Raw genomic sequence first — 27,305 nt, forward strand, 5'->3', positions numbered from 1 at the left:
TCTGTTTGTGAAGTGTTTTGAGAGCCCCCAGGATGAAAGGACCTGACAGACTGCACCCCGGCATGCGTATCATTAAAAGGTAGGCTGTACACTGACTGGGTATGTACTGCAGCATAAGGAAAGCCAACACAGGACCCTGCCAAATCCGCATCGGTCCAAAGACATGTCCCTGCGCTGCGTCCTTAACTCACCCCCTTGCCCTTCTCCTTCTCCTCTGAACGACAGCTGCTTGAGGAGTGGCTGCTTTGACAGCCCAGACTCGGGGTTTCCTGCCTTTGGCGGAGGCCCTGTGGTCCTACCAGTGAAATGTTGGAGGGGGAACTTGTCCTTTATTTACCACGCTTCCATCTCCCCCGCTACTAATGTCCCTGCACCCCGGCAACATGTTCAGGGGAGCAGAGCTTGGCACAGTCCCTGGCGAACTCTGAGGGGAGAGAGAGGCACCCTGCCCAAGCTGACCCAAAACCTCTCCAAAGGGGGTTCAGTGTTGGCCTGTTGATATTCAAGGGGGAATCCCTACCACTGAGGCCTGGAGAGACCATCCTATGGGGAACCTGAGGGCAGCACCGATGCCTTCAGCAGCTTCCCACTGGGCTTGGATATGTCTGCGAGAAATTGCTTGCCAGACCCATGGGCATCTCTCTCTCTCTCTCTCCCTCCTTCCCCATCTCTGCCCCTTAGAAACTCACCATCTTTTATCAAACCAGCCCTTTCATGTCCCCTCCACCGCCCTCAGCCAGTGCGGCTTTGCCGGAGAGAGCCGGCTTGCTCCCATTGTGCTATCTTTGGGTCCTAAATTAAAATTTATGACATCTTGAAATGAGCAGTGAGGGTAATTTTGCTTCTTAGCGAAGATGCTAATGAGTCCCCTTAATGGCGTGAATAAGGAGTTGACGGGTCGTGTGTCACTTTGCGCAGCCCGCGCCGGTGGTGTAATGGCCATGGTAAGTGTCTGTAATTATACCCTGTCTCGCTGTATTTTGGCAGCCGTGGTGGGAGAACAGGCGGCTCAGTCGCATACAAGGGAGAAGGGGGAAGGGGAGAGAGAGAAATCCCAGAGACCCTGTGCTTCTCCCTGGTCTCTGGGTCCATCCCTCGGTCCTTGCGTCTCTTTGATGCAGCAGGCTTTCTGGGCTTGGCTGGCAGCGTGGAAATGCCCCCTTGCGTCTGTTCTAAAGCGCAAGCTGGCTGAAGATTGGTTGGTTTGTTTTTTCACAAGGTCCCTCCACCCCCTGCTTCATCATAGCTGAGGCTGGCACTGTTTGCCACACAGTAGAGGCAGGAGATGGCAAAGACCTGTCAGATCAGTGAGTGCCGGGCAGGAAACAATCTCCAGGTGTGGGGGCCAGGGATGAAGTAATGGAGAGCCCAGAATGAGCACAGCTTCCCCATCGCTGCTCAAAACAGAGCGGGAGATGTCCATCCCCACTTGGCTTGGGTAAGCAGCACATGCCCCCTTCTCTCCCTGGCCTGGGTATTGCCCCACAGTTTCCTCTCGATTACTGATGCAGCAACTGCTTCCCTGCTGTTCAGTCTACTTTAACCCACGGGACAGGAGGTATCAGCCACGTGAATTGACGCTGGCTGGGCGGTTGAGTTCATTCTCGGATTGATTCCGATGACCGACGGGGTTTCACCAGGGAAACGTCTGACCCTTGATCTCAGCCGGAAAAGCCCTGAATTTACCCCTGGGATTCTTGAGCTATTTGTTGTGCTACTGAAACATTTCACAAGGAGGCAACTGTGGTAAAGGGGAGAAATCTGCCCTGTTTACTCCCCGACATACGGAACAGGTGAGTGTGACCGGGGCAGGAGGTGGACTCTGCCAGTGCATTTCATCCCAACTCCCACCGATTCCTTCCACCCAGCTCCTTGGCCCTTGTGCCCGTTCACAAAGCCCAGGACGAGTACTAAGTAGGGGGACCAGACAGCAAATGTGAAAAATCGGGACGGGGATGGGGGGGTAATAGGAGCCTATATAAGAAAAAGACCCAAAAATCGGGACTGTCCCTATAAAATCGGGACAGCTGGTCACCCTAGTACTAAGGGCACATGCACACTCAGCGTTACCATCACTACTCCCACCGTGTAAGGCTCGATTTTCAACAGACCTCAATCCCTATGTGCCGAGCTCGGTAGAAAATCTGTCGCTCAGGGTTTGTCTACGCATGGAGTTCATCAGGAATAATCTGCTTCAAATTCACACCCTCATTTATTCCAGAATAGTTTCATGTGTAAACAATCCACTAGATTAGGGAGTCCAGCTTTGCCAGGGGTGACAATTCAGAGCAGGGTTAGATGACATGATTAAAATGCCGGACACGGCTGCGTCTACTGTCCATAGCAACTCTGCTAGACCCACACTGGGGAAGCGCTAGTGTGGACTGCAAACCCTTTTAGGGCAGGGGCTTTCTCTTTGTTCCGTGCTTGTACAGCACCCAGCACGATAGGTCCACGGCTGTGGCTCCGAAGCACTACTGCAAAACACATAATTAATTAACAGGTCAGGCCCAAGTAGCTAGAACACACAGGAATTGACTCAGTTTTAGTTGGCTCTCCAGGCAGTCAGGAGTTTGGCACAGAAGAGCGTCCAGCATGGGAGGGATTTGCAATCCCTTTGCTGTGTGGAGTGTATTACACAGAATTGTATTTACACAAAGTCAAGTGATATATAGTGAGACTCACAGGCTTTAAGGTCAGAAGGGACCATTGTGATCATCTAGCCTGACCTCCTGCACGTTGCAAGCCACAGAACCTCATCCACCCATCCTGTAATAGACCCCTAACCTCTGGCTGAGTTACTGAAGTCCTCAAATCTTGATTTAAAGACTTCAAGTTACAGAGAATCCACCATTTACACTAGTATTTGACCAACCTGGCTGGGTTTTTTTTTTATGGATTTGCCAGTTGCCAGAAAAATAATTTAATCGGCTGTTTTTTGTTTTATGTGAGTCTAAAGATTTGCATTATTAGCACAATCCACCGGGATATCTAATGTTAAAAGTTTCGGTGTCCAAGATAAAGATACTGCAGTGTTCCCACTTCCGCAGTTTTAAGCGATAACAGATCAAAACCGTTGAAAACACAGCAGCTGTCTGCCCCCCCACCAAACCTTTGGAATGACTGGAGGAATGGCCTCAGTATTGAAGTGGGCAAATGTGAGCTTTGCATTAGATGCAACCTCAGCTATTCCTGTCTGCCGTTAAAAATTAGAAATTGCTAGAAATGACAAAATCAAATGGCAAATACAAATTCAAGAAATAGACTCAATGGCTTTTTTTAATATATAAAGTTCCAAAATGCTCACATTCATATATATAGTTAAAATATAGATTCAATGCAGTCTGGGGGGGAAATAATCTCAGTGAAGACGGACACAAACGAAGCCGCTTGGAGAACACGCCCAAGGTAAGAAAATGATGTTATCAATCTTATCTGTATGTTATCTCTCTAGATACTATAAGTGGCTGTTGAAGGAGGGGGTTGCAGAGTTGCCTTGTGGTTGGGAGTTGGGGTTGTGGCTGGCTTGCCTTGTCGGGGGTCGGGGGGGTGCCAGTGTTTTTTTTGTTTGTTTGTTTTTTGCATTACCCTGCCAGGGTCCCAGGGAGTACAATACCACAAAGCAGGCATGATAGAAACCAGCACAGACATGGAAAAAGAGCCATCAGGTCCCACCTCGTCCATGTCAATCCAAGATTGCTCCCTTAGGGTTTGTGCAGCCTGATTTTAGATTTCCTGAGCAGCTCCCACCCATTCCCGTGCCTATGAAGCCCTGGCCTGGTGCATCTCACTGTTAGGACGTTTTCTCTCAGTCTCACAGTATTGCCAATGCCAAGCATTCAAAACCCATGAGCCGGGCTCCCCCAGAATCATGAAATTAAAAAAAAAAAAGAATGTTGGGTTCTTTTCCTTTGCCTTCTGTTTTCTGAGCCTTTGAGCTGCACTGGGGTGCTGTTTTCAAGCTCTTCTCTGCTGTGGTGAGGGCTAGAAACTTATCTTTTCCCCTTTTAACAAAAGCTGAGATTCTCAACTGACTCCAGGAGCTGGGGCTTTAACCAAACTACCAAATATTCTGAGACTCGCTATAAAAGCATTAGAGTTGGCAGCATTGTGTTGGGGTCTAGTCCTGTCCAGAGCAGGTACAGAATGAAGGCATCAGGAGCCAGTGCAGGTTAGGGAAGCCCCAGCTGAAGGTAGCCTCAATAGACCATTCCTGCTTGGCTTAGAGGTTTCCCCTGGAGTGCCTCTTATGAGAGGAATGTAAAAAGTCCACAGTCTGCGTAAATCCACCTCGCATGGTGGGCTGAGCAGAGGCATTGTGATTTGGGCCTGCAGGGCAATGCTGAGTCATGGCCACGTAGCCTGCTCTTTAGGAACCTAAATACCTTTGAGAAGGGCCAGATTTAGGGGCAGGCCACCCAGGTGACCGCTTGGGGTGCCAGGCTTGGAGGGGGGGCGGGCGCTGGGCTCGGTGGGCTGTTTTTTTTTTTCTGTTAGCGACAATAGGGAAAAGAGAACATTTGAAGTGACATGTTTCAGGTATTCCGTATGTGGGGTCATTTTTCATGAACCTCCTAGAATGTTCTGGACCTTTTCGGAATCTCGTGGAACCTTCCAGACTTTCTGAGAACTACATTTTCCTCAAAGCTCCTAGAAAGTTGTCAGTTAAGCCCTCGTGGGTAGATAAGGGGTGGGGCATCACCAGTCCATCAGTGAGATAAAAACACAGATTTACAGATCCTAGTGTGCAAATTTACCATCTTATGCGACAGGGATAAATCATGCATGCAAATTGTGCATCGAAGTCGAGAAATGGGCCACAAATGCAATAAAAAATCAGGTATTCAAACGGGTGCAGGAACAGGTTTTATAGTGGGGGGGCTGAGAGCCATTGAAACAAACTGTAAACCCTGCATGTGATGGAAACCACTTCAAGCCAGGGGGCGCAGCAGCACCCCTAGTTCCAGCACCTCTGTAAAAGTCTAACAAATGGAGCGGCGGCTAGCCTTTGCTCTAGCCTTTGAAGATTTGGTCTGTCGTGTTTACACCCATTTGCACATGACTCTACAGGGTGCAAAACAGAGCAGAATTGGGCCCATTAATTTCCTCCTTATTGTTAATGAATGGACCTACATTCTCTCCAGTGTGACGCCCGCCCCCCCGGATAAGTTTGTAAGAGGCCTTGTTATTCCTCTTTACCCCTCAAGTTAACATTCGCTCATCCTGCCATGTTTGGGTGCCCTTATCTTTCTCTCCCTGCATCTCTTAGTGGATTTTGTGGTGGCTTTCAACTTCCTTATTATTTAGATGCTGCACGTAAGAGCTTGAGGGCCCCATTGTGCTGGGCCCGGCACAAACACAGAGTGCGAGACAGCCCCTGCCCTGAAGAGCTTACAAACCAAACAGGCCCATAAAGGGGGAGAGATGGGAAGTACTATTATCCCCGTTTTACAAACGGGAAACGGAGTTACAGAGCGATCGCATGCCTGTGTGTGACAGCTGCCATCGGGGCCAACGTGCCAGAGACGGGCAAGTGTGAGTCTTCCCAGCCTGTGCTGCCGAGCCAGGCCCTGGAGCTGGGAGCTATAAGCGGCTCCCATCCTCCGTGGCACAGGAGGGGGGACAGATGACACATGGTAACCCAGGGGTTACACAAGGTGTGACAGAGCCAGGATTCAGATCTCCCGAGTCCCAGTCTAGGGCCTTCACCGTGAGACCATCCCCAGGACTGGCTCTGAGGTTAAAGATGGAAGGAAGTCCTATTCACTGACTCCTGCACCTTCTTTGGGTGCGCTCCTTGATGATCGCAGCACAGACCAGTTCAGGCCTAATGCAGTGCCTTCTGCAAAGGCCCAGCTCAGAGTGGCCTGGGGCAGTTTTCCTTGGCTCTGTGTCTTATGCTATTGTACCATGAATTTTGTGCATCTGGGGGCAAGGGAATCCTGTGACACAGAAATTTTGCTCAGACCTTCGCCTCTTTTTCCCAAGAACATGTCTCTTTGTTGCAGTGTTCCCTTTAGGCACCCGTTACGCTCTCTTCCCTGTACATCCCTGCGCTTTGGAGACGGAAGCCAGCGTTCCCCGTCTTACGAGTGAGTACCGTGGTTTTATGCCCCACCCAGTGCTGAAATGTGGCGTCCAGTGTGCAATAGCTCAGAAAATCATTCAAGAGTGCCTGTAGGGAAAACCACTAACACCCCCCATAGCAGACTGAGTGGTCCAGTAACGGGCACTAGGTTAAGATTGAAGAGGCCTGGGTTTAATTTCCAGATACACCACAGACTGTCTGCATGACCTCGGGCAACTCCCTTAGGCCCAGATCCTCAAAGGCTTTTAGGTGCCTCACTCCCACTGATTTCACATCTCTTTGCCTCAGTTTCCCATCTGTACAACGGGGATAGTAGCACTGCCCTACCACACAGGGATTGTGAGGTTAAATACAATGAAAAGACTGAGATGCTCAGATACTGTGCTGATGAGGGTCAGATAAGTACCTGAGATTGACTGATAGCCTGACCGTGGCTCACAGACCTCCCCCATGCAATTCTGCAAGGGTGTGCAGAGTTGTAGCCTGCAGTGCTCCAGGACTGAGGGCTGCAATTAGACCAAGACAGAACAGTTCACAATAGACCCTGGGTACTGCTCAGATCAAGTTGGACCATCACCTGGCACTTATAAGACCAAGGAAGCTCCATCGATGCATGGAAATCCTCTCTTGCATGTGCCGGACCTGTGACTTACTTCTCTTGGGTGCTAACATCTCCGGGCAGCTATGATCTACTTTATGCTGATTTATGTGGAACCCACTTGTTCTCCTGGCAAGTTGCCAACATGGCCCTTTTCTGGGTAAAGTTTGGACAACCCTCTTTCCTCCCTTTCCGTGTTACTAAATTGCCCATGACATCCTTTGGCTGGGTGCTAGCATCCCTGGGCAGCTGTGCTCTGGGTTATGCCAATTAAGTACTGCCCTTGCCGAGTAGCCAATGTGTCATCTTGGCCAGGCAGTGTCTGGTCACCCTCACCTCCCCTGGATCTAAATTCAACAAGCCGAGATCTTACTGGGCTGATGAGAGTGTCAAAATCAGCCTGCTAATTCCACCTGCCGTGGGGAAAAACCGCCGTCAAGGGAAGCCCCCAGAGATCAGCCATCTCCAAAAGAACTTCCCGCGGAATCAGTGAAAGTGTCTATTACAGAGACATAAGCAGCAGTGTTTTAGAGGACAATATCAATAATCTGCAAAGAGCTCTTTGCGTGCTTAGACTGGGGCTGGCAAGCAGATTGCCGGAGAGATCACGACCACTGAAATATTGAAGTACTTGCATATAAACTGCTCTTTCAAGTTTTTTTTGACAAGGGTACTAATTAAATCTTAATTGACACCGCACTAATTAGCTTCTTAATTACATGGAACCACATAATTAGCAGCACACTCTGCGCTAATTGTTAATTAGGAAAACCAGCCCCCCCGCCTCCCCTTGTCTCTTTTAACTAAAGAGCTTCTTGAATAGAGAGGAGATGGGAACAACAAAGCTGGTAAATCCCCCTTCAGAAAGGCCAGCTGCCCCAGGAGAGAGTGGCTGCTCATGGGATGTGGATGTGTGGGCTCCAGGTGTGGAGGCTTTTGGGAGGGGGTCGCAAAGGGTAACCCCCCCATCAAAAGATAGGCAGGGGCAGGAATGGGTGATGTTTAATGAGACCCTAGGGTGAAAGGTGTTCTGGATCTAAGCGCAAAGTGTTCATTCATGATGATTAATTATTCGTATTCAGCAAAGCAAAGGAATCCCCGGTCTGGAAAGCTTACAAATGAACTAGTGGGCACCAGATCATTCAACCCTTCTTGTGCCCAGCGGCTCAACCCCGTCTGTGCCAGTCTCTGCTCTCGAGCTCTTCCAGGACATGGCTGATTAACCCCATGCATCCCAGGCTGTTGACTGTTCTTGCCCATCTAATGCTGGGCAGTTTTCGCTCCCCATGACGAGCTGTTAAATGGCACTGTGCCATAGCCATACAGACCTTCCCTGAGTGCTAACCCTTTCTGTGCTGGGCTGCATAGCTGTGCCCCATGGCAGGCAATTTAATACTCCCGCAAGAAGCCAGTGATGCGCCCTATCACTCCTGCCTTAACCCCCTCTATGCCAGGCTGGAATATTCAGCTTTCCCCGCACACCCCAGGAGATGTTTACCCAGTTTGATGATTACTCCCTTTAAATTGCCAGGCCATGTCCATAGCTGGGGCAGTGGTTTGTTATCTGTTGTAGCTCCACCAGCTGGGGAACTGGGCTCATGATCGCGTGGAGTAAAAGCAGCGCCTTTTGTGCAGCTCATTGCAACTCTGCTAGCAGGGAGTCACAAACGCACAAGCCCTGTATTTACAGTGTACCAGGCCCTGCTATTGATTCTGCTTCTGACCTTCCCCTCGAAAAATACCCTTTTGCTTTCAACTGTCTAGTGCTTAGTCACGGAAGGGGAGTTTTTCCAAAAAAGTTCGATGCAACTCAGCCAAGTCATTTTCGAGTGACACGGCTGCCTCACCCTGCCTCGTTTTTCTGATTCGTTTTTTATTCCCGTTCCGTTGCAGACTCCCAGCTGGCTCATGTTACACATCTGCATTCAGTCTCGTTTGGAGGCGTTAGCCCAGCGTGGGCATCCCGCCGAGTTTCCAGGTGTGAAAAAACACAGGAGTTGCAGTTTTTCAGCCGTGATTCAGGTTGGTTGAACCCTTTTATCCGGTGCACATTGTGTTCTGGGGCTTGTCCAGAGAAGGGGAACTTGCACTGATGTCGCTACAGTAATGCAAACCCCTAATGTAGACACACTGTAGCAGTGGCAAATGAGGCTTGGGCCAGCGTGGAAAGTCCTGTCATGCACCAGGATTGTCAGAGAATCCTAGCAATGGAGGGCTGGAAGGGACCTCAAGGCATCATCTAGTCCAGCTTCCCATGCCAAGGCAGGATTAAGTAAACCTAGGCCATCCCTGACAGATGTTTGTCCATGTTCTTAAAATCCTCCAGTGATGGGGATTCCAGCAACACGGGTGGGTTTGCACTGGTTATATTTACACCAGTGCAACCCCACCTCCACTATAGTCAGAGCATAATTCTCTCCCTCTCTCTTTACACTGTTTCTCCTTCTATTTTTGACATGTCCACTCCTTCCATCTTAAATATGCCTTTCTCTTCCTTCCAGCCTCTCTTTTCATCCTGCTTCTTCCCTTTATTTCAGTGTTGATTTCCCTCTCTTCCTCATCCCCTTCTTTCTTGCTCCCTCTCACCCAGCTGCCCTCTCTCCCTCTTTCAGCCAAACTGTTGACCCTGAATCCTCTTTCTGCTGCCGGTGCATTAATGCGTTTTCTTAAATGGTAAGTCTCTGAGGTCTAAGCCACATGGGGCATTGTAGCTTGCGTGTTTGCTTCTCAGCATTGCAAGAGCAGGAGCGTGCTTACAGCCAGATGTGCGTGCTGGGGTGTGTGTTTGCATGGGGGAGGGGTGCTCACATCAAGATATGCGTGTGCTAGCTGCACTCTTTCGCACAATATGTGTAGTTGCATGTGGCACTCACATGGGTGTGCTTTTTAATCATCCTGTGTACACTGGCCTGTACGGTGTTAGAGCTAATGCAAGGTCGGAGAGCCCTGCGTAAGTACACAGACAGTATGAAGTGATCCTCTGAGTTTGTTGCTGCATAGGAATGTTACACCTGAATCATGCGACTGATGTTGCCTGGGTGCATTTATACCAGCATACGCTGCACGGCTGGTGCCAGATTCTCAGCTGGCGGAAATCAGCAGAGCTCCATCAGAGTCCACAAAGCTATGCCAATTTACCCCAGCTGAGGATCTGGCTCTTAATATTTTCATCAGTACACCATGACACCATAAGTTGATCTGTACATCTCTGCATGTGCTGTTTGATAGAGCAGTGGTTTTCCACCTGGGGTCCCCAGACTATGTCTAAGGGGTCCGCGCAGGGTTGTCGTTACCCTAGAACAGTTTGGTTTTCAACCTGTGGTCCGTGCACTCCCTGCAGACTGTGTCTAAGATTTCCACAGGGGTCTGCACCTGCATTCGAAATTGTTTCGGGTCTGCAAATGAAAAGAGGTTGAAAACCGCTGGGGTAGAGCATTGTGTGCCACTGTGTGCATATGTCTGTGCATTGTGAGGGGTTTTTTTTGCCCTTTTGTTGGTTTTGCGCCTGCGTTTCTCAGTGGTGGCGTTTTGCTCATGTGTTGGTGTGTACATATACGGGGTGGATTTTGCATGTGTTGGCATGATATGCACACATGTTGGCTTTTTGTGGGTGTATAGGCCCACACGTTGGGGTTTGCCCCTGTGTTGGTATGTTAAGATTGTGGAGGTGTGTGTCTGTGCTAAACAGCTGTTACCTTGTTTTGATGTGTCCCGATGCCTGTGTGTTTGTGTACTGATGTGTGCCTAAGTGCTTATGCTGAATTGTGCCCACATGCTGCTAGGTTAGCTTATAGCCCTGTGCTGGTGTGTTAGATTGTGCACATGTATTGACACGTGCCTATGCTGAATTGTGCTGGTGTTTTAGGGCTTGTACACACTACCGCTTACTCTGGTGGAAAAGCCACCCCATGAGCAATGTAAGTTACACCGGCGGGAGAAGCTCTCTGGTGTATGGCACGACGTGGCCATCAAGCAATCTCTCAGCAAGGACTGGGACGCATCAGGATCTTTGCACAAAGGATAAGGCTCTGACCCAGTATTATCTGACTGCACATTTGACAGCAGCGGTAGCTGCTATGACAAACAAATGTGTGGAATGCAGCCTTCAGCTCCACCAAGAAGCTACCACAAATCGCATGGCTGCCGCTGAAACTGCTGTCCAAGATATTATAAAAGCCATGACTGTAAGAATGACAAATCCTTTGAACACTGACCCTGGAACAAACCCATACAACCGACAGCAACATCTACTATGCCCCCACCTGAAACGGCAGAAAGTTTGCGCATGATCGGAGAGATTGGCACACGAGAAATAAAGCAGTTTGTAACCAGTAGGTTACAAAGGGGGGAGCTAGACCTCTTTTACCCCATAAAAAGGCACAATTTGAAATCATTTGGTAATCTCAACAAACCAGTCGAACAAAAGAAGACACAGACAACACAAGCAATAATTACTGTCCGCCAGATATCCAGCAAGCTGACAGTTATTGACCAGACTTGTTGATATCCAGGGTCTGATGAAGTTTGAGCTGGCACCTGTCCCATTTTCCCTCTTCAACTTGGATGGATCTCTAAGAAAGACCCAAAAGAGCAACACACTGTCTTGGCTGGAGAAAAATCTGTCAATGGTTGAGCTACAAGAGCCCCAGGAGCCAAAAGACACAGTCAGAGACAAAAAGACACTTTGTAAAGATTGGAAGTCAAATCCTACTGAGGAAAATAGAAAGGAACACAGACTCTGGCAAGTCAAGTGTGAAGTATAATTAGGCAGGCTGAAAAAGAATTTGAAGAGCAACTAGCAAAGGACAGAAACAAATGGGAATTTTTTTTTAAGTGCATCAGAAGCAGGAAGCCTGCCAAACAATCAGTGGGGCCAGTGGACGATCGAGGTGCTAAAGGAGCACTCAAGGAAGAAAAAACAGTCGCGGAGAAACTAAATGAATTCTTTGCATCGGTTTTCACTGCCGAGGATGTGAGGGAGACTCCCACCCCTGAGCCATTCTTTTTAGGTCAAATCGAGGAACTGTCCCAGGTTGAAGTGTCAGTAGAAGAGGTTTTGGAACAAAATGATAAATTAAAGAGTAAGAAGTGCCCAGGATCAGATGGCATTCACCCAAGAGTTGTGAAGGAATTCAAATATGAAATCGCAACACTACTAACTGTAGTATGTAACCTACTGCTTAAATCAGCCTCTGTACCAGATGACTGGCAGATAGCTAATGTAATGCTGATTTTGAAAAAAGGCTCCAGAGCTGATCCTGGCAATTAAAGGCCAGGAAGCCCAACTTCAGTACCAGGCAAACTGGTTGCAACTGTAGTAAAGAACAGAATTATCAGACACGTAGGTGAATTCAGTACGTTGGGGGAGAGCCAACATGGGTTTTGTAAAGGAAAATCATGCCTCACCAGTGTATTAGAATTCTTTGAGGGGGTTGCAAACATATGGACAACAGTGATTCAGTGGATATAATGTACTTGGACTTTCAGAAAGCCTTTGACAAGGTCCCTCACCACAGGCTCTTAGGCAAAGTAAGCAGTCATGGGATAAGAGGGAAGGTCCTCTCACAGATAGGAATCAATGGTCACTTTTCACAGTGGAAAGAAGTAAATAAGGGGTTCCCCCAAGGATTTGCACTGGGATCAGTGCTATTCAACATATTCATAAATGATCTGGAAAAAGGGGTAAGCAGTGAGGTGGCAAAGTTTGCAGACGATACAAAATTACTCAAGATAGTTAAGTCCAAAGCTGACTGTGAAATGTTACAAAGGGATCTCACAAAAGAGGGGGACTGGGCAACAAAATGGTAGATGAAATTCAATGTTGATATATGCAAAGTAATGCACATTGGAAAACATAATCCCAACGATCCATATAAAATGATGGGGTGTAAATTACCTGTTGCCACTCAAGAAAGAGATCTTGGAGTCACTGTGTATAGTTTTCCTGGAAACAGCTGCTCCATCTGCAGCAGTAGTCAAAAAAGTGAAATAAGGATTATTTACCCCTTCACATAACACAAGAACCAGGAGTCACCCAATGAAATTAATAGGCAGCAGGTTTAAAACAAACAAAAGGAAGTATTTTCTTCACACAATGCAGTCAACCAGTGGAACTGCTTGCCAGGGGATGTTGTGATGGCCAAAAGGCGTCGGCGATTGGTCGAGGATGATCTCTTTCACTGGTTTTATTTTTCATGGGTCCTTTGGTGACTGAGGAGTCCGATCCTTGAGCCACAGGCTCGTTGGCAGACATTACAGGTGGTGTTGGAAGACAGGGTTGGGCCATGATTGCTGCGTGACAGTTATCTGTCCTTTCTTTTCTGGTGTTATTCTGCGACCAGGGCAAGGCGATTTTCCTCAAAGGTGGACGTTCCCGCTCTGACAAGTCTTCGCCAGTTACCCCTATCCTGGGCTGCTGTCTCCCAGTGTGTGGTGTTGATGCCACATCTCTTGATGTTTATCTTGAGGGTGTCTTTTGGCCTCCCCTTTCCTTTCTCCTTTGGTGAGTTGGGCGTACAGCAGTTGTCTTGGTGGGCGTACATCAGGCATGCACACACAGTGCCCGCTCCACCTCAGCTGGTGCTGGATAATCAGGCCCTCAACACTGAAGATGTTGGCCTCTGTGAGGACACTGACATCAGTGCGGTGACCCTCCCACTTTATGTTGAGGATCTTCCAAAGAAAGTGCTGGTTATGGCATTCCTGGTTTTATAGCTCACCCAAGTCTCACGTCCAAAGAGAAGAGTGGGGGTTACCACCACCTTATCAACTAAACTAAAAGTCTAGTATGCGTTCTGATGTTGTGATTGTTGAAGTCTTGGCGAGACAGTCTGCCAAAGGCAAGGCTGGCACAGCGAATTCTGTGCTGAATCTCGACGTCTGTGTCTGCCCTCTGTGGGAGACGACTGCCAAGATAGGCAGAGTATTCTACATTTTCCAGTTCTTCTCTGTCAATGTAGATCTTCCTTGCTGGGTCTGATGATTGACCAGGAGCTGGCTAGTGGAGATCTTTTGTTTTGCCGATGTTCAGAGTTAGTCCTAGGCTTTTGTAAGCTTCAGAGAAGCAGCCAAAGGCTGTTTGTAGATTCACCTTTAAGTGTGCAGCTACAGCACAATCATCCGTGTACTAGAGTTTGGTTATTGTTTCCGATATTACTTTAGTTCTGGCACGGAGACGAGAAAGGTTGAAGAGGTTGCTGTCAGTCTGATATTGGATGCCGATGCCCTGGGGTAGACGGTCTCGGGTTAGCGTTTCCATAGCTGCTAAGAAAATGGAGAAAAGGGTGGGTGCCAGTACACAGCCTTGTTTTACACCGGTTCAGATGACAAAGGGCTCAGAGGCAGAGCCACTGCACAGGGTGGAGGCAGTCATCTGGTCGTGGAGGAGTCTTACAATGGTGATAAATTTGCTTGGGCAGCCAAACTTTGACATGATTTTCCACAGAGCCTCATGGTTGACAGAGTCGAAGGCTTTGGTCAGATCGATAAAGGCCATATTCAGCTCCTGATGTTGTTCTTGATATTTTTCCTGGATCTGCCTGGCTGCAAAAATCATGTCAGTGGTGCCTCGTGATGGTGTGAAACCACACTGGGACTCTGGAAGTACTTCCTCTGCAAGACGGAGCATGCGATTCAGTAAGATTCTAGCAATGGAGAGGAGGACAATGCCTCGATAGTTGCCACAGTTGTCCCCATCTCCCTTTTTGAAATTGGTGACGGTGTTAGCGTTATGTAAGTCAGCAGGGATTTCTTCGATGTACCAGATTTTTAGAAGCAGCAAATGAAGCTCGTTAGTCAGCGTTTCTCCCCCCACTTTCAGGACTTCAGCTGGTTCGCCATTAGGACCTGGAGCTTTATTGTTCTTCACGTGCTTAATTGCTTTGCAGGCCTCCTCAGGTGTTGGTGGGTTGGCAAGAGTTTCCCAGATTGGGTGCTGAGGGATGGAGTCGATGGTGTCGTCAGTCACAGTCGGTTCTCGATTTAGAAGCTTTTTGTTGTGTTCCTTCCAGCGCTCTTTGATGGATTCGTTACCTTTAAGAAGGGCACTACCATCTTCGGATCTCAGCAGTGTGAGGCCACATGAGCTTGGTCCGTTCAGGGTCTTTTTCTCCTCACAAAAAAAGCTCCGCATATCATGTCTCTCAGCGAACGTTTGGATTTCTTTTACTTTGTCCTTCCATGATTTGTTTTTGATTTCTCAGATCCTCCTTTGAAGCTCAGCTTTGAGCTGATGGAAAGAGCTCTGCTTCTGACTGGGTGATGGATGGTTTTGCCAGTCACAGAAAGCTTTTCTCCTCTGATCTCACTGTTGTTGTCGTTAAACCAGTCCTGATGGCAGCGAGTAGCAAGGCTGATGGATTCCTCACAAGCCTCATGGATAATCTGTTTTAGGGCTTCCCAGTCTTCTTCGACACTTGTGCTGTTGTTTCCAGGTGTGCATATGGCTAGCTTTTCACTGAGGAGTACTTGAAAGTTCTCTTGGTGCACTGAGGATTGAGATCTTTGCATGCTGTATTGCTGTCTGTGTGATTTGGGTTGCTTTCTGCGTTTTGATGCAATTCTGATGGACATGACTGACCTCACCAGGCGAAGCTCCAGCAATTGTTGGCTCCTCTCATGACATGGGTGAGTTGGACATCTCTTCGATCCTGTGTTCTTACAATGACATAGTCTAGGAGGTACCACTGTTTTGAATGGGGGGTGTTGCCAAGTTGTTTTGTTGTACTTGTTGCTTTGTCTGAAGATTGTGTTTGTGATCACAAAGTCGTGCTCTGTTCATTTGCTGAGTAGAAGGATGCCATTGGAATTGGTTTTGCCCACTCTTTCCTTCCCAATGGTGCTACTCCATACATTAGAATCTCTGCCAACTCATGCGTTAAAGTCCCCTAAGACGATTATTTTATCTGTTTTTAGAATGGATGACACAATTTTATCAAGGTCCGTGTAGAAGGATTCTTTCTGTTCTTCTTCAGCATCAAGTGTTGGTGCATATGCACTGATGATGGTGGCAAATTACTTATTGACCAATTGTATGAGGAGGATCATAAGGCGCTTGTTGATGCTGATGGGGCGCTCAGTCAGGTGGTTGACTAGAAGGGTCTTGAGTGCAAAGCTAACACTGTGTATTTGCCTGTCGCTTGCTGGTTTTCCTTTCCAGAAGAAAGTGTAGCCACCACCCTCTTCCCTCAAGTGGCCTTCATCTGCACGTCTTGTTTCGCTGAGAGCAGCGATGTCAATGTTGTACCTTGAGAGTTCTCAGGTGGCAATTGTTGTTCAGCATTTGGGTCTTTCACTTCTTGAGTCATCTAGCAGGGTACCGACATTCCAAGTTGCAAGAAACATTTTTGTTTTTCGACCGCATTGGGAGTGACCCTCTGGACAAGGTTATCCCCTTCCCTGTATGGGGTGAGCAGAGGGGTTCCTAAAAAGCCCTTCTCAGTCGTGACCGCTGCTGCTAAAAATGCCCCCCTATCCCAGTTCAGGGGCAAATGATGACCCTCTTGCTGTCACCGCCTGTGTATGGGTCTGTGACTAGGGACTCCTTGTGATCACTGTCCCCATCGCTACTCGCCCATCGCCGCAGGACTTTTATGGGTGGGGTTGGAGAGAAAGTTCTTCCTGAGAAAGAAGCCTGTGCATGAGTAGTTTAATGTGGGGAGAGTCACTGCGCACCAGCAGCCACACAAATCTTGGTGGAAGAGGCACCTGTAGTCTGGTGGCAAGGAGGTCCGAGACAACTAGAGGTTTCTCCTCTGTTGAAGCCTTCATCTGTCTTCGCAGCCATTGAGAGGTGATCCTGCTTCATCCAGCTGCTCAGCTGTTGAGGTCTTATACATAACCCAATAGAAGGCCAAAACTATAACTGGGTTCAAAAGAGAACTAGATAAGTTCATGGAGGATAGGTCCAACAATGGCTATTAGCCAGGATGGTCAGAGATGCAGCCTCATGCTGTGGCTGTCCCTCGCCTCTGACTGCTGGAAGTTGGAACTGGATGACAGGGGATGGAGTGATCATTTGATAATTCCCTTGTTCTGTTCATTCTCTCTGAAACATCTGAATTAGCCACTGTCAGAAGCAGTGTGTTCTAGATGGATCCTCGGTCTGACCCGTATGGCCATTCTTATGGTCAACATTAGCTGTTATTGACCTCATGATGCTTCTGGAGGTGGTGTCCACTGGTACTGCCATGTGAAAAATTTTTGGGGAGCTGTCTGGTCAGCTGCTGAACATTGTCGTTGGACTAAAACTTGACTAAAAGGCGGCTCTTGGTCACAATCACGCAAATGAGGCATCATTCAAATCCGGTGAGAGAGCCCGCAGGCACAATGTCCAAATGCAGGAAGTTTGGAACCCTACGGTGTTAACACCATTGCCAAAGCAACACATGAAGATGGTATCAACTTCAAAGGCTAAATTTAACGTTGCAAACTTTCTCCTCAACGTCTGGATTGTGAAGTGTGAGCAGACAGCGTCACCGGGTTGTGAAGTGCACCTTGCCGGTGGGTTTCACTGCAGCAAATGAGCAGTGCAAGTAGTGCCTGGCCACCATTCTGCAATACCGTGACTCGAGGCAGTTCACAAGGAAGCAGATTCACCCATGATCTCGCAAGTTGCTCATGCACTGCAAAGCAAATACCCAGAGTAACCAGGGTGCTTTGACTCAGATATGGCATCTGGGTGGCTAAGATATTGCTCTATTCGTGGGGTGCGTGAATTCCGTTTCAAAACTGGTGTTGGCCCAAAGAAGAAATTCGTCCCCATGCACAGAGTGGCTATGGAGCTGGGAATGGACGTGTGTCTGAGGCTGCCAAACATGCTCTCAGTGTGTGTGGCTCTACTTCAGGTTTCAGTGACGTTGGAAAAAGAGATGTCTGAAGATAGCAGCTGAGCACCCAGAGAAGTGTGTGGAGAAAGAATTTAGAGCTCTTTTTCCAATGTCTGCCCATCCCTAGCAGCAGGAGTGTGGGGGAAGGGGCGTGCCAGAATGCCTCTCACATACCCATTTGGGCACCCCAATGCCCCAGGCTCAGGGGCTATGGCATGCACTGAGTCTGCTTGTTCTCAATTCCCCACTCTGGTCTTGGGTGTGAGGCAGGAGCCTGCACTGATGGTGTCTATTCTGCACTCTCCATCCTGATCTGAGTGCTTCTGGCATTCACAAAGCATGTCCCTTCTCAGCTGTCTGGGTCTCAGTGAGGTGGCTGTGGTATGAACTGAACATGCCCACTTCCAGAAATCCCTCTTCTCTGGTCTGAGTTCATATGTCCACGGTGGGCCCATTCTCAGCACCCTTACAGTCACAGTGCTGTTTGCCTGTCATATGGGCCAAGTCTACCTGGGCTCAGCTCCCTTCTGTCTCTGCCTTGTGGCCCAGACACAATACACAGCATTGCCAACCCTAACTTTTAGACGCCTAGAAAATCATTGGAACAAGAGTGAGACCCCCAAAGCCTGAGTGAGGTGCTTAGTGTCCCTCGAGAATTAGGGGGATGGATTTGAATAGGGACCTGTTATCTGCCAAGTGAGCGCCCGAATCCCTGAGGTAAGGGGTATTCTGATGCGGGCGGCTCTTCATCCCTTGTTGAAATTTGGCCAAAGCAAGGTACAGCTGTGAGAAGCCCTCGAGCTCAGGGGATGGGGGTTTCCCTAGGATGTTGAAGACCCTGGTTCAACTCTTCCCAGCCTTTTCCTGGCCCAGCTGGTAATTAATTAAAGTGGAACACCGTCAGGAAGCTGAGCACTCCCTGCTCAGTCGCATGTAGGGTGACCAGATAGCAAGTGTAAAATATCAGGGGGAGGGAGTAAGAGGCGCCTATATAAGAAAAAAGCCCCCAAAATCGGGACATCTGGTCATCCTAGTCACACGGGGGAAAAAGAGGTAGCTGAAAAGTGGGCAGCGAAGGGGTTTAGCATTCATCTCCCCCCACCCCCTCTCCCAGCGGCAGGAGTGTGGTAGAAGGGGAGCTCCAGAATGTCTCTCACACGCCTATTTGGGCACTCACCCCCCCAGTCTCGGGGCTCTGTGGCTAGGGCATGCATTGAGACTGATTGTTCTCAACTCCCCAGCCTAGTCTTGGGGGTGAGGCGAGGGGCCTGCCCTGATGGTGTCACCCTGAGCTAAATGCTTGTGGCACTCACAAAGTATGCATGCTCTCCAGATTTTAGCACTGCGCCGGTGGTATGAATTGAGGAACCCCTCCGCTTTGGGCTCAGGGCTATATGCCTGAGTCACGCCCATTCTCAGCTTCCTTACAGTCACGGTGCTGTTTGCTGTTATAGGGCCCAAGTAGTCCCAGTTTCAGCTCCCCTGTGGCCTAGACTGACAAAAGGACCAAGGTGTGGTGAGATCAGTGTTGCTATAGCATTGGGACGACAGCAGGACCCCCTAAGCCTGAGTTAGGGCCACTAATTGGGCCAGAGAGGTTGCAAGATTCCCAGTGTAGCCCATTGTTCTGGGGACTCCCCCAGGCGGCTGGGGAGTCTGGCTCACTCCCCGCTTCCGCTTAATGAAAAGGGATTTGAGCAGTGAGCTGCTATGCCCATAGTGAGTGTCCTGACTGCTGGTGTCTAAGTTATTCTGCTGTGGGGTACCACTAGCCTTTTCTCTTAAAGCTGTTCCACTTTAATGAACTATTAATTGGGGCAGAGCAGCAAGTGAAAGTAGGAAGCCCTGTGTCGCGCCCAGGTTAGGGTTTGGTCTGGGCTGGTGAAGAACCTGGTTCAATTCTTTTCTCCGCCTGTAGAGGAGCAGGCATTTGAAGAGGGCTTTTTCCTCTTGCTGCTGTTCCACTTTAAAAAGCTATTAATTGGGCCAAAGCAGAGCGGCTCTGTCCGTAGCCCCGCCGTAGCCTGGTGGTTAGGACCCTCAGCAGGGTCAAAAGAGAGGATTTGTGCTTTTCTTTCTGCCTGATGCTGTTCCACTTTAATCAACTATTAATTGGTCCAAAAGACGAGCAGCCCAGACAAAGTCCTTTGTAGGCTGGTGGTTACAAGCCTCGTGTGGGGTGCTGGTGATGCTGGTTTGACTCGCTTGGCCTCCCGTTGAGCCGGGCTAGGAGTGGCAAGTGGCTTTCTTCTTGGCGCAGTTCCCCTTTAACGAACTATGAAATGGTCCAAATGAAAGGCAAGCTGTAAGCAGCCCTGTATAGCCTGGTGGCCAGGGCCCTTGCCTCTGGTGCTGGAGAAGCTGGTTCTAAGCTTCCCACCCTGCTGTTTGAAGCGGTCTATTTTAAGTCTTGCTGCTGTTCCACTTGGATGAACTACTACTTGGGCCAAAGCAAGGCTCGAGCGCAGCAGCCCTTGTGCAGCCTGGTGGTTAGGGTACGTGCCGTGGGTGCTGGCTCAGACCCTCCCTTGGATTGGGAAGGGGTTTGGGCAGCAACCGCCTCCCCTCTTGAAGCCGTTCCACTTTAATTAATTTTAAATGATGCAAGTCAAAGGTGCCTTGTAAGAAGCCTGCTATAGCCTGGTGGTTTGGGTGCCTGTGGTGTTAGAGACCCTGGTTCAAATCCTGATCCTGCTTCCTGCAGAGAAGGGGTTTGAGCCGTGACCATCTTTCCTCTTGGAGCTGTCTCCATTTTAATTAACTATGAACTGGGCCGGGCCAGGGTCTAGGGTCACTCTATAGTCCAGTGGTTAAGTTGCTTGCTTAGGAGGTGAAGGATTCTGGTTCAAATCCTTCTTCTGACTATTTAAAAGGATTTGGAGAAGGCTGTCCCACCTCCCAGGAGAGAAGTGGGAGGTTCCTGTTTAGGTCCCCTTTCGCTTGCGGAAGGCCCTTGTCTTTCTGGAAACAGAAGGGGGTTTGAACAGAGATCGCTCACTTCACAAGAGTGGTGGGTGGGGGCAAGGGCAGGAGGGGTGGGGGGTGGGGGGTGGGCCTGGGAGGCGGGAGGGGTGGTGGCTGGGGGGCCAGGTGCGGGGTGGGGCTGGGAGGTGTAAGCAGGAGGCGGGTGGTCTCCTGGGAGGTGGGAGAGCCTTGGCACAACCCCTTGCAGAGGAGGGGTTGGGCCTGGGGTCTCCCACAGCCTGGGCGGGTAGCCTAGCCGCGGGGGACAAAAGAGTGACTTGCTTTTTTAAGGCCGTGCCCCGCAACAAATATTTAAGTAAAAGGCCCCAGGGGCAGCCAATACAGGTTGCAAACCCCTTTCCCATGGCAGGGATTGAACCAGGGCCCTCAGCATCCCAGGGGAGTGCCTAAACCTCTACACCAGAGAAGGCATCTCTTTAGAAGAGCTTGCTTTGGAGAAATTCATAGTTCATTAAAGTGGAAGCAGCTCCAAGAGGAAAGGTTGAGGGCAGTCCCACCTCAAAGGCCTGTCCCTCCCCAGGCAGAGGGAGGAACTGAACTAGGAACAGTGGCATCCCAGGAACCAACGCTAACCTCTGTGCTACAGAGAGCTCCTTGGTGTTAAGCCTTGGTTTGGCCCAATTCATAGTTAATTAAAGTGGAACAGCGGCAAGAGGAAAGGAGCTCCCACTTCAAAGGCCTGTCCCAGCCTAGGCAGAGGGAAGAGTTGAACCAGGGTCTTCAACATCCTAGGGAAACCCCCATCCCTTAAGCTAGAAGGCTTCTCATAGCTGCACCTAGCTTTGGCTCAGTTAATGGTTAATTAAAGTGGAACAGCTTCAAGAGGAAAGACCAAATGGGAGGCCCATGTCAAAATACCTTATAGCTCAGCCATTGGGACCACCACTTGAGAGGTAGGTGGCTGCTGTACAAATTCCTTTTCATCAAGCAGCAGGGGCTTTGAATCAGACACTCCCCCAGAGTACCCAAACCACTGGACGATAGCGTTATTCTCAGGCCGTCTGTGGCCCAGTTAAGAGTTAATTAAAGTGGAACTGTTTCAACAAGAGATGATGAGCAGCCCCACATCAAAATATCCTTAGCTCAGGGCACTCACTTGAGAGACGGCAGATCCCTATTCATCTCCCTTCTTATAGGATGTTTGTGTCTGTAGGGATTAAACCATCATGTACTACAGCCCACGTGAGGCCCCTAACCACTGGGGCTAAAGGTTATGAGGGAAAGCTCGTTCCCCGCTCATCTGGGAGGCAGCAGATCCCTGTTCCCAATCCCCTCTGTGCATTGGGTAGAGGGAGGAAACTGCCTCAGGTTCTCCCCTATCCTGGGTGCGCACCTCAACCTAACTGCTACGAGGGAGGCTGTCTCCCGGCTTGTGTGGAGTTCGGCAGATGCTGAGCGTGCCTCCCAGCTCCAGTCCTGCAGGGACAACAGGCAGGGCGATATCTGTTGGCCCCTGGTTTGAGAATTGGGCTGGGGCTCAGGCATGATATGGGCAGCTGGTGCCCAGAGTATGGCAGCAGGGTATGTGCTCAGAGGCAGACACATACACACGGAGGGAACTTTTAGAGCAAAAACCAAGCACCAAGTGAATTGAGGTGCATCCAGGGTCAGGCGGCAGCCGCGCAGGGGTTTTGTTGATCACAACGGTGCCGAAACCTAGGATTTAGGCTCCACCTGCCCTTTGTGGATCTGGCTCTGTGTGCCTATACTGTAGACTGTGTGTGTCCACTCTTGGCTGCCTTGAATGCTGGGTTGTGTGTCTGTGGCATGAACTGAGCTCACTCACTCAGTTAATTCCCCCGCTCAGCACTGCATGCCTGCTGCCTCAGTGCTCTCTGTATCTCTAACTAAAATGCTGCTGGAGCTCTCACGGTCAAGGGGAAGGGGAGGCTCTATTCACCAACTGACCCCAAAACCATACTCGGACAGTATTCTGGGTCTGCATCTAGCATACCAATTCTCAAGCCAATCTGGTTCTGCATTCGCATTTTAGAGCACTTTAAAATTAAGCACAGGTCATTTGCTGGGAGGAGAAGGGAGCTGTATCTCAGGAGTCCTCTGTCCATGACCCCAAATTGCACCACCAATGATACCCAAGTCCAGGCTTTGTGCTTCTCTGACACCAGTTTGCATTCCAGGTCTTGCTCAGAGCAGCACCACGTTGCAGACCCAAAGTAAAAGTCAACTAATGCTGGGCTTATTGGGTTTTGGAGCTGTGTGTTGGTCAGCTCAGGGGAAGGCAAGTTGGATACATACGAGGTGAACTCTGCTCTAGCTTTGTGCAAAAGAAAAGTTATTTCATCCCGTGCCAAGAAAAAGCACAACATATCAGCTGTGCTGTGTCAATAACCTAACTGCATATTGTCATTTATAAGCCTGCTCCCATTACATACAGTCTGAACAGCTTTGAGGGCAAAGAGCAGAAACTCTCAGGCGTGGTCACCCTTCAGAGATGATCTGACAGGCTAGGAGGTAGCTGTGTCTCTGCCCCATTGATAGCTTTATAAATTAGGACCATTACTTTGAATTCATGGAATGGACAGAACTGACCAAATTAGAGAATTAACAAGCAACAGCTGAAGCAAGTAATCCTCGCTCCATATCGCTAGCAAAATTTGAAGGTGGGTAACTGCCGTCCAAGCCCACTGCAGCTTTTTCAGAGTCAGCAGCCTATGGATCACTAGTACCTAAGCAGCAAGCATCTCTGAATAACGTGCACTACGAGTTGTTTGCTAAGAACAAAATGAATGAGAAACTGCCACCAAGAATAGCCTCCGTCAGGCAGCACCTGAAAGGTGCAAATTATCAGTCATACAGATGGAATCATGCAACAGTTCAGTTTCTTCAAGTGTCCTCCGTCAACTAGGGATGCGTGATAGCTAGCACAGGACATCTTGTTCCTACAGTGACGGTGCTGGCACCTGCTCCTGCAGCCATCCTCCCGTTTCTGCAGTGTAGCAGTGAGAGCACCTGTGCAAGAAGGAGATATAAATACGCAAGGAAGGGCTTCCATGCACGCAACTGTGACAGTGACGAGTGTAGCAAGCGCATGTTGAATACGTCAGACGGATTCTGAGGGGGACTGGAAACGTTTCAACGATCTGCAAATTACTGACTATTTTTGTGAGTAAATATAGCTCAAAGTGGTGTTGCATTAGACATTCAGTAGCTCATAATTATAGGTAGGGGTTACATAAAAGTACATAGTTATGCATAGTTATAGCTATGCATCCGATGAAGTGAGCTGTAGCTCACGAAAGCTCATGCTCAAATAAACTGGTTAGTCTCTAAGGTGCCACAAGTACTCCTTTTATAGTTATATTTTGTTGTTCACATGATATATTCATACAAGACATTCTACTAAGAGTCACTGCTGTTATAGAAGTAGTTTACACGTATTGTCATTGTATTCAGAGGTAGTAAGAAGATAATTACAGTTGTACCATGAGTGCTTTAGACTTAAATCTCTCATCAAGCGGAAAACATCAAAAATGTTTTATAATTAGGTGGGTAAGGGTCTTTTTATCTGCATAACTTTCTAAAAATAGCAGAGAGCAAAACTTCTCTCAAAGCAGTTCATACTATAAATAATGGCAAGATGCCGTGTGACGACAGATTTTTGCTTTAACCAATTGCAAAAAGTACAGGAAAACGCTTAAAATATATCACCTGGGGCGAAATAGTTCCCAAAGTTTCCAAACCAGCACTATTTTGAGTACATAGGTGCATTATCAATTGTGTTTAGAAGCTTTCTGCCAATTTTGGTCAAAATTAAACGATGTTTCTATGAGTTATGGCCCTTTTTGGGATTTTATGATTTTTTCAGACTGGATGCCCGCTACTGCGTAAATGTTATGTGATACAGAAAAGCTGCATCACTCGCTGAATTTACAGCCACCCTGCTGCTGATCCCCAGATATGTGCCTAACATGTCATAGCAATGGTATTTTTCTAGCTGATCGGTTACCCTTTAGTGCCCCAAATGGATCCTGGCTGGTAGAATACATACCAATCTCCCCAATATGGAGCAGACCAGTTTCAGACTCGTTTTTGCCTCTTCCACGTCTGACTGCTTAAAACCCCTGCTCCAATAACCTTTCCGTAAGTGGATTCCATTTCCTCAACCCGCCCCTGGTTCTGCAGCTCCTGTCCTTGATACCTAAGCAAAGTCAAAACCCCAAGGCAGCGGTTTTGAAAGTCTCTTTCTCACTGTCTCTTTTTTAAGCACAGTTTCCCAGGAAATATAAAAATGGCTTAACACCTGCTGTGGGGTTTGGCTTTCATGAGGACCTGAAAGAATGTAGCTCTGGTATATGGTGCAGCTGGGGGAATGCAGCTCCCTGTTTCTGAAGAAAGAAGTTCCGGGGGGGGGGGGGGGGGGGCGGGGTTTGGGGGAAATAATTCAGATTTTTCACTGGGGGTGGGGGGAAAGGAGCTGAGAAAAATTGTTCACATTTGACAAATCTTTCTAATTAGGGCTAATTATGTTGTCAGATTCCTAATTGGGATTCCGGCACTTTTTCAAGCTTGTAGGGTAATTACAGGCACAAAATTCTATTAAGATGGAAATTTGGGAGAAATACCTTATCATAACATTTAGGTTTTGCCATCTGTGCAGACAGGCCATGGCTAGGATGGAAAGATCTTCTTGAGATCTGGCTGCAAATCAGCATCTCTCTTTGGAACTGTTTGTACCAACGGAGATTCTGGCCGACATTGCTGGGGGAAGATGGGGGAGCTAGAGGTAGAAGGATTGGGGGTCTGGCCTATTTGTAGGTGTGAGGGGGTGAGGGGATTTTAGCATAGGAACCTGTGCCGGGGGGAGCACTGCAAGTGCACTCGGACACTGGGAATATGAATTCTAGCATTACTTCCCACGGTATGAGGATGTGAATTCGTAACTAGGGTGTGAATTCAGAACTATCTTTCTATGTATGTCCCTGTCTGGGCACGGCACCAGCGTCAGATCTGAACCCACAATTTCTAACTAGAAAGAACAATGACAATCACTCTATCTTTTTTCGCAGCACGGAGAAGAGAAAGCATGTGATTAGTTTTGAGAGGCCTGATTCCCATTTAAAAAAATGAAGTGTTTAAAAAAAAAAAAAGGCCTTAAGCTGGATGTCAACTACGCTCACTTTAAGTCCCATCTGTACTGGCGTCAAAGGGACTGAGTGTGGATGAGAATTCGGCGGTAGGAGTTTTGTTTGCTGTTTGTTTGTTTGTCTGTGTGTGATTCGTTTTATATGCATGAGTAGGTGAATTGTGTGTTGTGATACAGCATGGCCAGAGGGCAGCAGGAGAGGGTTTGAAGGGAGCCTTATTCCCTGTAGAGGGAAGAAAGTTTGCTGTAGATTAATTAAAGCACCTGAAGCCAGTCACCTGATAAAACCCTCCTGCTTCAATCAGACAAGGGAAGGAGTTGAAGCAGAGTGGATTGGTGCTGGAGCAGAGAGCAGTTTGGAGGGAAGCAGAGGAGAGTCTGGAGAAGTGCTGTGGGGCACTAAGACGACCAAGACCCTAGGTAAAGGGACATCTGGTTTGTGCAGAGGGAGGGCAGGAAGCCCCACAAGCTGAAGGGCAGGAGAGGGAAGTAGCTCAGCGGAAGGAACCACTAGTTCAAACGGTTTACCGCTATCCTTAGGGCCCTGGGCTGGGACCTGGAGTAGAGGGCGGGCCCGGGTCCCTCCCTCTCCACTCCCCTCTTCTAGGACACTAGTGGGGCAGTTAATACCCCAGTTCAAGGGCAAGAAATGGTGCCCTGAACCCTCCGCAAGAAGAGAAAGTGCGAGACCCATCAAGGTAGTGCCGGCAATTTGCCACAGCATATAGGAGCAGGAGTGGGGGTGAAGAACTTACTGAGGGTCCGTCTTCAGTGCTTGAGTTAACTTGGGTGATCGGTCCCCGGGTTCGCTTAGCCTGGGTGTGAGCAGCCACACTGCAAAGCCCCTCTGGAGTAACTGCGTCCGCACCGGTGCTGTCTCCCCCTTGTGTATCGCTAGGACTTCTGGGGGCACATCCCATGGTTCTGTGTGTTGCAATAAGTTGAGCTTTTCTAGGATTCTTTGCGAGTGACCCTCTCTGTCCTTCTGGGGTGAACTGTGGGAACTGGGAAGACACTGGAGGACTGTCAGCACTCAAGTGACTGAGCCTGCACCCACACTGGATAGCGGGCAGGTTACCAGCCCAAGTCCAGCTGGCACATGAGCTTTAACCCACACCCCCAGCCAGGTCAGCTACACGGCTTTACACCAGTTGAGGGTCTGGCATATGTGTGGATGCCACAATATTACACCTGGTGCATGATTCTCCTTGTGTAAATCAAAAGCATCTGCACTGAAGTCAGGGGAGGTTTGCCAGGAGAAAAGTGGCATGCGAGCCAGCAGACTCCGTCCCTTGGAGTCTGGAAGCAGGCCCCCTAGCACTAGCGCACAGGAGACGAAGATCAATTCCCTCGTCCTTTCCTGCACGTAGTTCCTTCCCCTGTATCGCTCCCTCTCCCTGTGTCTCGTGACTCCAGTCTTGGCACCAGCATTTGGTGAGTGGACCCAGCAGGAAGAGAGGGAGGAAAATCAATGCCAGCAGCTTGGTGGATGTGTTATTGCTCCATCCCTCTCCTTGCCCTCACCTGGGCACACAGACAAAGCCTGCAGCATTACGTGGCGCCAGGGAGCTGTTTGTTTTCCTGCATAGAACTATCTGCAGGGTATCTCCATTCATAGCCTCTCATGCCAGCAGAGCCTGCAGCTAAGAGACAACTCCTGGGGCAGAGCGGGACCATATTTCCCCATCAGTGCCCATCCCTGGG

General features: G+C 49.0%; 1 long non-coding RNA gene across 2 annotated transcripts in view; it reads left to right on the plus strand.

Moving 5' to 3' along the window:
* Positions 1-2,898: 2,898 nt before the first annotated feature.
* Positions 2,899-27,305, plus strand: part of LOC119564435 — a 43,829-nt gene continuing 19,422 nt past the window's right edge. Inside the window, exons 1-3 of one of the 2 annotated variants that reach the window (XR_005223306.2) lie at positions 2,899-3,408; positions 6,009-6,092; positions 8,580-8,708. This is a non-coding gene — a long non-coding RNA (uncharacterized LOC119564435). Of the gene's footprint in view, positions 3,409-3,552; positions 6,093-8,579; positions 8,709-27,305 lie in introns of those variants that run through there. The other variant, XR_005223305.2, reaches the window with a different exon arrangement.

Source organism: Chelonia mydas, chromosome 21, assembly GCF_015237465.2.
Source record: "Chelonia mydas isolate rCheMyd1 chromosome 21, rCheMyd1.pri.v2, whole genome shotgun sequence".
Classification (NCBI taxonomy): Eukaryota; Metazoa; Chordata; order Testudines; family Cheloniidae; genus Chelonia; species Chelonia mydas.